The sequence below is a fragment of the Bubalus bubalis genome, chromosome 11, assembly GCF_019923935.1.
Source record: "Bubalus bubalis isolate 160015118507 breed Murrah chromosome 11, NDDB_SH_1, whole genome shotgun sequence".
NCBI classification, from domain to species: domain Eukaryota; kingdom Metazoa; phylum Chordata; class Mammalia; order Artiodactyla; family Bovidae; genus Bubalus; species Bubalus bubalis.
In genome coordinates, this window is record NC_059167.1 from 3,420,809 (window position 1) to 3,437,084 (window position 16,276).

The following is a 16,276-nucleotide window of genomic DNA, read 5'->3' on the forward strand; positions in this document are numbered from 1 at the left end:
TGCAAACCAAGACTACAATTAGTCTTGTAGCAAAACAAGACTCACACCAGAGAGAATGGCCATCATCAAAAAGTTCACAAATAAATGCTAGAGAGAGTGTGGAGAAAAATGAACCCTCCTACACTGTTGGACAGTTGTTATTTGTGAATTTTTAAATAATGGCTATTCTGATTGGTGTGAGGAGACAGCTCATTGTAGTCTTGATTTGCATTTCTCTAATAATTAGCGATGTTGAGCATCTTTTCACATTCCTCTTAGCCGTCTCTACGTCCCAGGCAGCTCATTGGTAAAGAATCCACCTGCCAAGCAGGAGATTCAGATTTGATCCCTGGGTCAGGAAGGTCCCCAGAGAAGGAAATGGCAACCCACTCCAGTATTCTTGCCTAGCATATCCCATGGACAGTGGAACCTGGCGGGCTACAGTCCATGGGGTCAGAGGAGCCTGGAGGGCTACAGTCCCTGGGGTTGCAAACAGTCCTACATGTATTATCGACTAAACAGCAATAGCAGCATAATGTTGGAACATACATTGGTGCAGCCAGTATGTAAAACAGCATTGAGGTTCCTCAAAAAGCTAGAGTTGCCATTATGATCCAGCAGTCCCACTTCTGAACATATATATCTGGTCAAAACTATCATTTAGAGAGACACATGCACCCCTATGTTCATAGCAAAAGTATTCACAACAGCCAAGACATGGGACAACCTGTGTTAATTTCAGACATCCTGAGAGTTCTTCACTGGTGAAGGGAGAGTTGGGGAGAAGTAGTGTCCTGCTCTGTCAGTGGTTTCTTGAAATGATGTCGTAGGTGGCTCTGAGGTTACCTCACCCTCCTACCTCATTGGGATTGCTGCCCTTTCAGTCTGGTGAAAATCCCATACTTAGTCTTTATGGCACTAAATGTTCACTGTGCCCTGCTGGTGGCTGGGGGCCTTGGAGGGTGGTAGAAACTTAGAATGAGAAGCACCAAGTGAAAATAGAGAAAAGAGAAGCTGCATTTTCCAGTCCAGAACTGAACCAGGGTAATGCAAACGCCTACACTTTTATGTCATTTACTAATTAGACACCTGCGGGAAATATGCAGCAAATACCAGTGGAATGAAGAACCTGGGTGGAAGCTACTCTGGATGCTCTAATGTGCCAGGTCTAGGAATGTGCCAGAGGCTTTATTGTTGGTCAGTTGTTAAGTTGTGTCTGACTCTTTGAGACTTCGTGGACTGCACCACACCAGACTTCACTGTCCTTCACTGTCTTCCAGAGTTGGCTCAAACTCATTTCCATTGAGTTGATAATACCATCCAACAATTTTATCCTCTGTTTTCCCCTTCTCCTCCCACCTTCAATCTTTCCCAGCATCAGGATCTTTTCCAAAGTCAGTTCTTTGAATCAGGTGGCCTAAGTATTGGAGCTTCAGCTTCAGCATCAGTCCTTTCAATGAATGTTCAGGATTGATTTCCTTTAGGATGGACTGGTTTAATTTCCTTGCAGTCCAAGGGACTCTCAAGAGTCTTCTCTGGCACCACAGTTTGAAAGCATCGATTCTTCAGTGTTCAACCTTCATAGTCTAACTTTCACATCTGTATATAACTATGGGAAATCCTTTTAAATTGCTTTCGCGGAGTCAAAATACAGACTATCTCTTCCAGTTTATGACTAGTGGTGGATTTCATTATTCATGGACTAGCAAAGCCCCGAATCCTGAAAAAGGTAACAGAACCAGTACACATAAATTCTGCTCCATTTGGAGCCCGAGAAAGATGACTGATGGGCAGGCCGGCTGCTCTGGGCTGTCACTCCTGCAGCCTAACCTCTGCATTCGGATACTGAACAGGCCTTGTGCAATCTGAGTGAGGCTCCTGATGAATTTTTTTTTTATTCTGAATAATCAAATTTTGAGAATGTGGAACAGGAAAGTGCTGTCACATTGCATTAGGTTAGCACTGTGACTTCCATGGAAATTGTCAGGTAGCTTGATTGCCATGGCCCAATCATTTACAAGCATAACTTAGTTCACTTAGAGTTAAAAGAATGAATAAGTAATAAAATGTCCTATTTGGGGTTGTTGAAGGCAAGCAAAAAAAAAAAAAAAAAAAAAAACAAACACAAAAAACACAAACCTATAGTGAATCCAGTGATTCACAGGAGTTGTGGGGCCTGGCTGCTAGGATTAGAATGGATACCCAAAGCCTGTAATGCTAGATGAATGTTCATGATTTCTTTCAATTATCCTATGCTTTATAGCCCATGCAGGAGCTGTGCACTTCTCTAATTGTGAGAGAAATGCAAATCAAAACAACGGTGAGCTTCGGCCTCACACCAGTCAGAATGGCAATCACCAAAACACCTACAAGCAATAAATGCTGAAGAGGCTCTGGTGAAAAGGGAACTCCCCTGCACTGTTGGTGGGAATGTAAACCAGTACAGCCACTTTGGAGAACAGTGTGGAGGTTCCTCAAAAAACCAAAAATGGAGCTACCACATAGATTCTCCTTAGGTTATTGAGAAAATAATTTGAAGGCCGCTTTAAGCATATTCCTGTCTTTTTTCTTTCTAATTTTAAAAGAAGATTTTGTCATGTTATCTTCAACTGGATAGTAAAATTCACGAGGTGATGAATGTTTTCTTTCTCCTTAAGTGATCCCAGTTATTCAATGGATTTCACTGAAGATAGACATATGGTCTTGCAACAATCACCCCATCAGTCTGAAAGATGGTTATAAAGAATGAATTGGATAATCTTGAGACAAAAGGCAAGAACAGTACTCTTGATTTTTATCTTGCAAATCGTAGAGTTCATAATTTATGTTTCCTGAGTGTTTCTGTGGACCATTCTTTCCTTCTATAAACTGTGAGGTGAGCACTAACACCACCATCCATTTTGTTTTATCAGATCCAGGGTTAGGGAGGAATTCTAAAGAAAATCAGTCCTGAATATTCATTGGAAGGACTGATGCTGAAGTGGCCACCAGATGCGAAGAACTAACTCATTGGAAAAGACCCTGATGCTGGGAAGGATTGAAGGTGGGAGGAGAAGGGGATGACAGAGGATGAGATGGTTGGATGGCATCACCGACTCAATGGACACGAGTTTGAGCAAACTCCGGAGGTTGGTGATGGACCGGGAAGCTTGGTGTGCTGCAGTCCATGGGGTCACAAAGAGTCAGACACGACTGAGTGACTGAACTGACTGACTGACTGACTGAGGGAGGAATCAGCCACTCGTTCAGCTTTTCATGGGTCTTGAGCTCCAGGAAGATGAGGAAGTCCTCCCCAGAGCATTCACATACTCCAGGACTGCCTTTCCAGCTCCATGATGTGCCATGGCCCTCTTCTCATCTATGACACGTTTGACTTTCCTGAGTGATCACGAAATTCCTTACCAGTTTTAACAGATTATGATTCATTTCTGCTTTTTCCAGTGTAGTTTTCAGGGATGTTTTTGTCTTACGTAGAATCCCTTGGCAGCTTATCCAAAGTTGAGATAGGCAAACCTACATCGACAGGCTTGGATTTTTACTGATATGGGGAGTGTCCCCAGGTGGTGCTAGTGGTGAAGAGCATCCCCCAAAGCAGAAGACTTGAGAGATGTGGGTTACATCCCTGGGTTGGGAAGAGCCCTGGAGAAAGCCATGGCAACCCACTCCAGTATTCTTGCCTGGGAAATCCCATGGACACAGGAGCCTGGTGGGCTATCATCTGGGGTTACAAAGAGTGGAATGTGACTGAAGCGACTGAGCATGGAGAGTGTCTAGGATAATACCAATAAGTAAAAATGAGCAAATAACATGTGAAGTTTGATTCCAATTCTCTACCTATTTTTTTTTTTTTTCCCTGCTACTTGTAGAGGTGTGACGTTGGGAAAGTTGATTATCCTCTGTGAGCCTGTTTCCTTAAATGTGCACAACAATGTGTACCTGGCAAGGATGATGTGAGGACTAACCGTCATGCACTTGAAGGTCTTTTACAAATTTTGACAAGTCACCCTCATATTAATTTGCTAGAGCTTCCATCACAAAGTATCACAGACTGAGTGGCTTAAATAACAGAAATTTATCTCCTTACAGTCCTGGAGGCTAGAAGCTTGTGATCAAGGTGCTGGCAGAGTTGGCCTCTCCCGAGGCCTGTTTCCTTGGCTTCCCTGTGTCATCACGTGGTCTTCTTTCTGTGAGTGTCTGTGTCCCAACTTCCTCTGCTAAGGACACCAGTCATTTATTGGATTAGGTCTGCCCTGTGTGTGCACATGTGCTCAGTCACGTCTGATTCTTTGTGACCCCAAGGACTGTAGCCCGCCAGGCTCCTCTGTCCATGGGATTCTCCAGGCAAAGATACTGGAGTGGGCTGCCATTTCCTACTCCAGGGGATCTTCCCAACCCAGAGATTGAACCCAAGTCTCTTCTGCCTTCTGCATTGGCAGGCAGATTTTTCTTTTTTTAACCACTGGTGCCACCTGGAAGGTCCACTGCTGCTGCTGTTGCTGCTAAGTCACTTCAGTCATGTCCGACTCTGTGCGGCCCCATAGACGGCAGCCCACCAGGCTCCCCCTGGGATTCTCCAGGCAAGAACACTGGAGTGGGTTGCCATTTCCTTCTCCAATGCATGAAAGTGAAAAATGAAAGTGAAGTTGCTCAGTCATGTCCGACTCTTCGCGACCCCATGGACTGCAGCCCACCAGGTTCCCCCATCCATGGGATTTTCCAGGCAAACTGGAGTGCGGTGCCATCGCCTTCTCCAGGGAGGTCCACTAACAACCTCATTTTGCCTTAATTACCTCTTCAAAGACTCTGTCTCCAAATACAGTCATGGTCTGAGGAACTACGGGTTAGGACCTCAACACAGGAATTTTGAGAGACACAAGTCAGCCCATAAACATACCTCCTGCACAGCTGACAGCCCATTCCCACCAGGCTCTGTACTGATCATCCAACTCTCATAGAAACTAATTCCCTCTGTCTGGAATGTCAGACCTGCCTCCTTGACAGGTCCAGCCCTTCCTTCCTGAAGCTCAGCTCAAATGTAGGAATCTTTAGGAAGTGTTTTGATTCTAATCATAAGGAATTCATCCTTGCCTCTAGACCCCAGGGCTCTCTGCTTGCATCTGTAACAGAGCAACAATTTTACATAATTCTGCATAACATACATAGTTTACATAATCCTACAGGCTTAGGGCAGGTTCTGGCAGGCGTTCAAGAAATAACCTGGAGAACTGCACTGAATGCCAGTTAGTTAAACCAACACTTTCCCTTCGTCTGACTTAGTTGAGAAATACCTTCATTTAACCGTTGACAGAGGATTCTGAGGGCAACAGAGATGAGAGGAGCTCAGCAGTCCATTAAGACAGGATAAATCAGCTTGTTTATCTTCCTTCCTGTGTATTTTATATTTAAAAAACCTATTTTAGGATATGTTGGAGGCAGCCTAATATTTTTAGATGGTAACACAAATGTAAAATAAGTTTCCTGATTTATAGATATCCTTTGAATTTTTAATCAATATGAGAAAAGCTTTTCTACTGAGGAAGTCCAGAATATCACATGGGGGTGATTATTTAAACTGCTTGTGTAGGAGGATAAACACTTCAAAAAGTCTGCTGTGAAAATGTGCACAGATTATCTAAACAGGGCTATGTTTCAAGATGTAAGGCATGTACATACTCATATTTTATTTTGTGCCAACAACTTAGTTGAAAATGGATGCCCTAAGGATAGTTGGGATTATGGCACAACTCAGTGAGTTGGTTACCTGGAATCTTCCTCGATTAAAGGATTTTCTCTTTCTCACAGCACCTCGATTCCAAACAAGTAGGGTTTGATGAAGTCTTTCAGCTCAGAATGTGCCTCGCACACTTCCCTTTTCCAGGCTCACTGCCTGTACAAATCTGGAGCAACACCACACTCATTAAGAGATGCCTTTCTGTTGATAGCTCAAGTCATGGAGGATTTCACACATCTGTGCACAGTCTAGAGATTTCTGTACTTTATTGCTGTTACATTAGAGATCACCTTTTTTTTTTTTTAAACTGACTGTTGCTAATGTATAACTTGAAAAAATTATGTGTTACTTATATTTTGTGCAAGTTCAGTAAAGGATTTCTGAATGGATGAATAAATGAACTGAAAACTGAGACCTTGTCCAGAAAACTTCCAAGTCTTTAAAATGTTTGGAAGCCATTTAATTTCTCCTGTCTTTCTTCCTTGATGTCATCACTCAGTCTTCAAGCAAAGGCACTCGGGAGCTGCAGTTGACACCTCTTCTCTCATGTCTTCTGTGAGTAAGTCCTACAGCTTCTCTCAAATGTTCTCTCTGCTCCATTCCCTCTGCCTCAGCTTAGACGGTCTCCCTTCATCTACACAGCAGCATCTCATGGAATTGTGACAACACAGGTTTGACTGCATGTGACCAAGACCTAAAGTTAAGTTCAGTTCAATTCAATCACTCAGTCGTGTCCTACTCTTTGTGACTTAATGGACTGCAGCACACTAGGCCTCCCTGTCCATCACCAACTCCTGGAGTTTACTCAAACTCATGTCTATTGAGTCGGTGATGCCATCCAACCATCTCATCCTTTGTCATCCCCTTCTCCTCCTGCCTTCAGTCTTTCCCAGCATCAGGGTCTTTTCCAATGAATCAACTCTTTGCATGAGGTGGCCAAAGTATTGGAGTTTCAGCTTCAGCATCAGTCCTTCCAATGAACACCCAGGACTGATCTCCTTTAGGATGGACTGGTTGGACCTTCTTGCAGTCCAAGGGACTCTCAAGAGTCTTCTCCAACACCACAGTTCAAAAGCATCAATTCTTTGGCACTCAGCTTTCTTTATAGTCCACCTCTCACATCCATACATGACTACTGGAAAAACCATAGCTTTGACTAGACGGACCTTTGTTGGCAAAAGACCTAAGTACCAGTGGCTTAAAACACAAGACAGGAGGGTTTTTCACTGTCGTGTAAAAATCCAGGCTGGTCTGCAGCCTCTTCTTCTTCAGAAGCTCAGATTCCTTCTGCTAGGGAATTCCTCCTCCTTCTGGTGGTGCTCTCATCTACATGGTCCAAGATGGCTTGCCGCCATCCCTGAATTCCAGGAAGAAAGAAGGGGGATATGAGAAATGAGAGGGTATTTTTAACCTTTCCTTCAACTAGGAACCCAGAGTTTCCCATGTAATTTAGAATCACATCCCACTGAGCAGGATTAGTTACATGGCCCCACTTCATTGCAAGGAGTTAACTAGGAAATGTAGTCTTCATTCTGGGCAGCCTATGTCCAGGTAAACATTCAACCCCTATGTAAGAAGAGAGAATGGATATTGGATGGATATTGGTGAACAGCTTACAGTCTTGACCTCGTCGCCTAACTTGCTTTCCTGCTTCCTGCCTCCTAAATTGCTCCTTTTACTCAACTCATGCCAGAAGCAATCTGGCCACATCTCTTTCTGCTCAAAAAGCATGCACCAAGCTCTTGACTGGCTGGACATAAACTCTTAGTTCTCAACATGGACTGAACAGTCTTCATGATCTGGTTCCTGTCCACCTCAGCTCCTATTTCTGTCCTCTTTGCACCTTATTCTCCAACACTGAACTCTGTTGTTTTTCCATGAGTAACATAGTGTCTCATGCCTCAGTGCCTTTGAACCTACTATTTCTTTGAAAATCAAACTCAGGAGTCACTTCTTTTAGGAAATATTTTCTGTTACTCTCTCTGCTCCCAGCCTTAATCAAGAGACTTCATTGGACACTCTTTATACATCATACCTGTATTTACCCATTCCATTTTTTTGGTTTTAATATATTATATAATCACTTATTTCCTCTTCTATACCACGAGCATGATCAGATTCACCTTTATATCCTCAGAATTCAGCTCAATGCTTGCCACAGAGCAGATAAATAACTATGTATTTACTCTTGATTGAATGAATGAATGAACAAGTGACAGAAGTGATATGACCTCAGTACCTGCTTAGAGCTTTTAACCTTTTAGATGGTGTTCTCTTTTAATAAAAACTCTTTGTGAGCCCTTACTCTGTTTGAGGTACATTTACTTTGTTTGTGTAAGAGTATTAGCCTAGTTGGGCTTCCCAGGTGGTACTAATAGTAAAGAACCCGCTTGCAAATGCAGGAGACATAAGAGACGTTGGTTTGGTTCCTGGGTTGGGAAGAGCTTCTGGAGGAAGGCAAAGCAACCCACTCCAGTATTCTTGCCTGGAGAATCCCATGGACAGAGGAGCCTGGCGGGGTACAATCCATGAGGTCGCAGAGTCAGACACAACCAAAGTGACTTAGCATGCACACATGTATTAGCATAGTTATCTAACTTAACCTTTATGGATAGCCCTGTGAGACAGTCATTATGATTCTCATTCTACAGGTGGGAAAACGAGGCATGGAGACTTAGTTTAAATAACCCATCTCATCTCTTAATTGTATTGATTGTAGGGAAGGTGTTGCGTGGAAAAGAGTGGAGGGGAGTTTTGCCTTGGGTGGTAGGTATCCTGTAGGTATATTGAAATGGTAGTTATTGGGCCCTTGTCCAAATCTATAATTTATTAGTTTGAGTGATCAGCTTTTCTTTCCTTTTCTGGGCTTCAGTTTTCTCATCTGTAATAGGAAGGATTGGCTTGAAGATCCCTAAGTTTCCTTCCAAATCTAAAAATCAGTGGTTTTCTTACTTCTCTAATACAGAAAAGTGAAATATAACCCTCCTCCACACCAATATGCTGCATTCACACAGCTGTGCTTTTGCTAAAAATGGACACTTTCTAAATGTTAAGAGTACATGGTAGAGAATAGTCAGTTTAGATCAAAAAACCCCAACTCTGGTAAAGGATTAACACAAAAGCCCTGGATCCCACTCAACAGAAAATCTCCCCAGAATGGAATATGTATAATGGCATTGCTTTGACTGGAGGTTTTTTTTTTAGACTGCATCCAGACATATTTAGTCACCAAGCACATTTTGGATCTAGGAGGAGTGCAGTTGAAACATCAGAAATGCACCCTGGTTTCTCTCTATGCCATGAGTCCACAACGTATGGAATTCTACACGACTCCTGTGTGTGATGACAAAGTTTGTGCAGGTCTTTTCCCTCATTGAGCTATCCTGGAAACTGGAAGAGTCTGTTAAACAATCTCGCTTCTCCTGCACCAGGGTTCTGAAACAACTAAGTTCACTTCAGTTCAGTCGCTCAGTCGTGTCCGACCCTTTGCGACCCCATAGAACCACAGCACGCCAGGCCTCCCTGTTCATCACCAACTCCTGGAGTTCACTGAGACTCACGTCCATCAAGTCAGTGATGCCATTCAGCCATCTCATCCTCTGTCGTCCGCTTCTCCTCGTGCCCCCAATCCCCCCCAGCATCAAAGTCTCTTCCAGTGAGTCAACACTTTGCATGAGGTGGCCAAAGTACTGGAGTTTCAGCGTTAGCATCATTCCTTCCAAAGAAATCCCAGGGCTGATCTCCTTCAGAATGGACTGGTTGGATCTCCTTGCAGTCCAAGGGACTCTTAAGAGTCTTCTCCAACAGTTTAAAAGCATCAATTCTTCAGCACTCAGCCTTCACAGTCCAACTCTCACATCCGTACATGACCACAGGAAAAACCATAGCCTTGACTAGATGGACATTTGTTGGCAAAGTAATGTCTCTGCTTTTGAATATGCTATCTAGGTTGGTCATAACTTTCCTTCCAAGGAGTAAGCGTCTTTTAATTTCATGGCTGCAGTCACCATCTGCAGTGATTTTGGAGCCCCCCAAAATAAAGTCTGACACTGTTACGGAATGAAGCAGGGCAAAGACTAAAGAGTTTTGCCAAGAAAATGCACTGGTCATAGCAAACACCTTCTTCCAACAACACAAGAGAAGACTCTACACATGGACATCACCAGATGGTCAACACTGAAATCAGATTGATTATATTATTTGAGCCAAAGATGGAGAAGCTCTATACAGTCAGCAAAAACAAGACCAGGAGCTGACTCTGGCTCAGACCATGAACTCCTTATTGCCAAATTCAGACTTAAATTGAAGAAAGTAGGGAAAACCACTAGACCATTCAGGTATGACCTAAATCAAATCCCTTATGATTATACAGTGGAAGTGAGAAATAGATTTAAGGGCCTAGATCTGATAGATAGAGTGCCTGATGAACTATGGAATGAGGTTCGTGACATTGTACAGGAGACAGGGATCAAGACCATCCCCATGGAAAAGAAATGCAAAAAAGCAAAATGGCTGTCTGGGGAGGCCTTACAAATAGCTGTGAAAAGAAGAGAAGAGAAAAGCAAAGGAGAAAAGGAGAGATATAAGCATCTGAATGCAGAGTTCCAAAGAATATCAAGAAGAGATAAGATAGCCTTCCTCAGTGATCAGTGCAAAGAAATAGAGGAAAACAACAGAATGGGAAAGACTAGAGATCTCTTCAAGAAAATTAGAGATACCAAGGGATGCAAAGATGGGCTCGATAAAGGACAGAAACAACTAAAAACAAGGCCATTTTTCATCGGGGGAGATAAATATATCACCTTTGTGGTGATAACAGTGATACTGGAGGACACAGTTTCTGTTGGTGGTCAAGGCGACTTTCTAATCCTGAAGCCTAGAGTCAGACGGACATCCACCAGCCCTGCTAGATGAAGAGAAGCCTTTTGCCCAACAAGGGATGAACGAAGCATTCAGTTTCTCCACACAAACTCACTATGGCGCTGGTTACCCCCTCAATCTCTTCTTCCCTTCCCTGATGGTAATACAGTCCCCATCTTTCAGTGGGGCCTGGTGGCTCCTCAGAATAAAGATGACATTCCCCAATCTCTCTTGCCACTAGGTGTGGCCATTTGACTCTGCTCAAGGACGTGGGAGTAAAAGGACAGGTTTGTGCCTCATTCTAGGATGAATGAGGGTCTGCATTCTTCCCACTAGGTTTCCTCTTCCCTTCCAGCAAGAGTGTCCATGTGGACCAAGAAATGGAAACTGAATTCTGAGGATGGGACCCCGGGGACATCATTCCAGAGCTGGACTGGCTCACCTCAGACTTTATTTATGGGAGAGAGATGACCTGTATCTTGTTTAATTATTATTCAGTCCTGGAGGATAGTTGGGTTTCCTGTTACTTCAGGCTAAGCCCAGTACTGACTGATACACTCTCCAATCAGATGCATCATTCCACCTCCTCAGGCCCTGGCAGTTTATTTAATTCTCATAACAGTCCTACAAGGTAAGTAGTAGTACTATCCCCATGATAAACTCCTCCACAGATGATGTAACGGAGGCCCAGAGAGGTCAGGTAACTTGCTCCAGATGACAGTGCTCAGGAGTGATGGAGCATGGATGCAACCCTAGGCAGGCTAGCTCTTCTGCATTCCCTCACTACACCAGGCAGTTTCCTAGGAGGAACAAGTACAGAGACCCTCCTGTGTTACCTCAAGTGAAGGATGTTTATGTTGGGATAGATGGAGAGGCCGGAGAAATAAAGGCTATCTCAGTGGTCACCTGAGATGCCCTGGCTTGTGCTTACCCCTTCAGCAGGGTCGAATCCATCATTCCTAGACTATTTTCCCATCACTGTGGGGATTCCATCACTGCCTTTCAGTATCTGCCCTGCTTCTGCCCTCCTATCACATTCAACCACCAGCGGTTTCAACTCAGTTTCTTTCTACCCCATGGTATCTTCTTATGCATGTCCTCCACTGCCTTTGGCTTCTGCATTTTCCCCTCTACATATACACATTTCTCTCAGGTGGCACTAGTGGTAAAGAACCTACCTGCTAATGCAGGAAATAAGAGACGCGGGTTTGAACCCTGGATTGGGAACAGCCCCTAGAGAGGGAAATGGCAACCTACTCCAGTAATCTTGCCTGGAGAATCCCATGGACAGAGGAACCTGGTGGGCTACCGTCCATAGGGTTGCAGAGAGTCCGACACTACTAAAGTGACTGAGCATGCCTGCCTTATTGTCCACCAACAATATTGTCTTCTCCATACAAACAATTGGTGGGATCAGCCAGTTCCCACCAAGGGTAAGTCCTGCTTACTTGTCGGACTGTTATGAGAATTAAATAAACTGTCAGTTGTGAAGCTCTTAAACCAGGATTTGGCCTATAGCAAGAGGTATGCAATCATTTGCCGAGTGAATAACTTGTCAGAAGGGGAACTCTTCTCTCCCCGCTAACCCTCCCTTCCGTGTGGAGGGACATCAATCAGTGTAGCACTCCGGGCTGCTCCCTGCCTCTTGACCTCGCCTCCCCTCACTCAGGACCTGAGGAGATGGAACGACGCATCTGATTGGACAGTGTATCAGTCAGAACTGGGTTCAGTCTGAAGCGACAGGAACCCCAAAATATCCTCCAGAACTGAATGACCAGTTGGGTTAAGCTTTTGTACCAGTCCCTGTCTCTGGATGGTCAGAGCCTCCTAACCCACCAGTCCATCCCTCCTCCCCAGCCCAGGTCACCAAGAGTGCTGTAGGCTGAGCCACACCTTTCAAGAACTCTCTGCCATACAGATCCTCTTTCAGTTACTTTGAGCAAGACACATGCCCAGCAAGGGAGTTTGGGCATGTTGTCCTTGCTGTTTTCTCTTTGTTATCCATTTTTCTTTATATCCTATGAACGAAGCCAAAAACATAAACACAGAATTCAACGTTTGCCCCTTCTTTTCCTATGCTGCTATTTGTAAGGCCTCCCCAGACAGCCATTTTGCTTTTTTTTTTTTTTTTTGCATTTCTTTTCTATGGGAATGATCTTGATCCCTGTCTCCTGTACAATGTCACGAACCTCATTCCATAGTTCATCAGGCACTCTATCTATCAGATCTAGGCCCTTAAATCTATTTCTCACTTCCACTGTATAATCATAAGGGATTTGATTTAGGTCATACCTGATGGTCTGGTGGTTTTCCCTACTTTCTTCAATTTAAGTCTGAATTTGGCAATAAGGAGTTCATGGTCTGAGCCAGAGTCAGCTCCTGGTCTTGTTTTTGCTGACTGTATAGAGCTTCTCCATCTTTGGCTGCAAAGAATATAATCAATCTGATTTCAGTGTTGACCATCTGGTGATGTCCATGTATAGAGTCTTCTCTTGTGTTGTTGGAAGAGGGTGTTTGCTATGACCAGTGCATTTTCTTGGCAAAACTCTATTAGTCTTTGCCCTGCTTCATTCCGTATTCCAAGGCCAAATTTGCCTGTTACTCCAGGTGTTTCTTGACTTCCTACTTTTGCATTCCAGTCCCCTATAATGAAAAGGACATCTTTTTTGGGTGTTAGTTCTAAAAGGTCTTGTAGGTCTTCATAGAACCGTTCAACTTCATCTTCTTCAGCGTTACTGGTTGGGGCATAGACTTGGATTACTGTGATATTGAATGGTTTGCCTTGGAAACGAACAGAGGTCATTAAGGAAAGATATAAACATCTGAATGCAGAGTTCCAAAGAATAGCAAGAAGAGATAAGAAAGCCTTCTTCAGTGATCAATGCAAAGAAATAGTGGAAAACAACAGAATGGGAAAGACTAGGGATCTCTTCAAGAAAATCAGAGATACCAAAGGAACATTTCATGCAAAGATGGGCTCGATAAAGGACAAATGGTATGGACCTAACAGAAGCAGAAGATATTAAGAAGAGATGGCAAGAATACACAGAAGAACTGTACAAAAAAGATCTTCACGACCCAGATAATCACGATGGTGTGATCACTGACCTAGAGCCAGACATCCTGGAATGTGAAGTCAAGTGGGCCTTAGAAAGCATCACTATGAACAAAGCTAGTGGAGGTGATGGAATTCCAGTTGAGCTATTACGAATCCTGAAAGATGATGCTGAAAGTGCTGCACTCAATATGCCAGCAAATTTGGAAAACTCAGCAGTGGCCACAGGACTGGAAAAGGTCAGTTTTCATTCCAATCCCAAAGAAAGGCAATACCAAAGAATGCTCAAACTACTGAACAATTGCACTCATCTCACACCCTAGCAAAGTAATGCTCAAAATTCTCCAAGCCAGGCTTCAGCAATATGTGAACCGTGAACTTCCTGATATTCAAGCTGGTTTTAGAAAAGGCAGAGGAACCAGAGATCAAATTGCCAACATCCACTGGATCATGGACAAAGCAGGAGAATTCCAGAAAAACATCTATTTCTGCTTTATTGACTATGCCAAAGCCTTTGACTGTGTGGATCACAATAAACTGTGGAAAATTCTGAAAGAGATGAGAATACCAGACCACCTGATCTGCCTCTTGAGAAATTTGTATGCAGGTCAGGAAGCAACAGTTAGAACTGGACATGGACCAACAGACTGGTTCCAAATAGGAAAAGGAGTTCGTCAAGGCTGTATATTGTCACCCTGTTTATTTAACTTCTATGCAGAGTACATCATGAGAAACGCTGGACTGGAAGAAACACAAGCTGGAATCAAGATTGCCGGGAGAAATATCAATAACCTCAGATATGCAGATGACACCACCCTTATGGCAGAAAGTGAAGAGGAACTCAAAAGCCTCTTGATGAAAGTGAAAGTGGAGAGTGGAAAAGTTGGCTTAAAGCTCAACATTCAGAAAACGAAGATCATGGCATCTGGTCCCACCACTTCATGGGTAATAGATGGGGAAACAGTGGAAACAGTGTCAGACTTTATTTTTGGGGGCTCCAAAATCACTGCAGATGGTGACTGCAGCCATGAAATTAAAAGACGCTTACTCCTTGGAAGGAAAGTTATGACCAACCTAGATAGCATATTGAAAAGCAGAGACATTACTTTGCCAACCAAGGTTCGTCTAGTCAAGGCTATGGTTTTTCCTGTGGTCACGTATGGATGTGAGAGTTGGTCTGTGAAGAAGGCTGAGCGCTGAAGAATTGATGCTTTTGAACTGTGGTGTTGGAGAAGACTCTTGAGAGTCCCTTGGACTGCAAGGAGATCCAACCAGTCCATTCTGAAGGAGATCAGCCTTGGGATTTCTTTGGAAGGAATGATGCTAAAGCTGAAACTCCAGTACTTTGGCCACCTCATGCGAAGGGTTGATTCATTGGAAAAGACCCTGATGCTGGGAGGGACTGGGGGCAGGAGGAGAATGGGACGACAGAGGATGAGATGGCTGGATGGTATCACTGACTCGATGGACCTGAGTCTCAGTGAACTCCGGGAGTTGGTGTTGGATAGAGAGGGCTGCCGTGCTGTGATTCATGGGGTCACAAAGAGTCGGACATGACTGAGCGACTGATCTGATCTGATCTGATCTCCCTATGCTGCTACTGCTAAGTCACTTCAGTTGTGTCCGACTCTGTGCGACCCCACAGACGGCAGCCCACCAGGCTCCCCTGTCCCTGGGATTCTCCAGGCAAGAACACTAGAGTGGGTTGCCATTTCCTTCTCCAATGGACATATCAGATCAGATCAGTCGCTCAGTCGTGTCCGACTCTTTGCGACCCCATGAATCTCAGCATGCCTGGCCTCCCTGTCCATCACCAACTCCCGGAGTTCACTGAGACTCACGTCCATCGAGTCAGTGATGCCATCCAGCCATCTCATCCTCTGTCGTCCCCTTCTCCTCCTGCCCCCAATCCCTCCCAGCATCAGAGTCTTTTCCAATGAGTCAACTCTTCGCATGAGGTGGCCAAAGTACTGGAGTTTCAGCTTTAGCATCATTCCTTCCAAAGAAATCCCAAGGCTGATCTCCTTCAGAATGGACTGGTTGGATCTCCTTGCAGTCCAAGGGACTCTCAAGAGTCTTCTCCAGCACCACAGTTCAAAAGCATCAATTCTTCAGCGCTCAGCCTTCTTCACAGACCAACTCTCACATCCATACGTGACCACAGGAAAAACCATAGCCTTGACTAGACGGACCTTTGTTGGCAAAGTAATGTCTCTGCTTTTCAGTATGCTATCTAGGTTGGTCATAACTTTCCTTCCAAGGAGTAAGCGTCTTTTAATTTCATGGCTGCAGTCACCATCTGCAGTGATTTTGGAGCCCAGAAAAATAAAGTCTGACACTGTTTCCACTGTTTCCCCACTATTTCCCATGAAGTGATGGGACCGGATGCCATGATCTTCGTTTTCTGAATGTTGAGCTTTAAGCCAACTTTTCCACTCTCCACTTTCACTTTCATCAAGAGGCTTTTGAGTTCCTCTTCACTTTCTGCCATAAGGGTGGTGTCATCTGCATATCTGAGGTTATTGATATTTCTCCCGGCAATCTTGATTCCAGCTTGTGCTTCTTCCAGTCCAGCATTTCTCATGATGTACTCTGCATAGAAGTTAAATAAACAGGGTGACAATATACAGCCTTGACGAACTCCTTTTCCT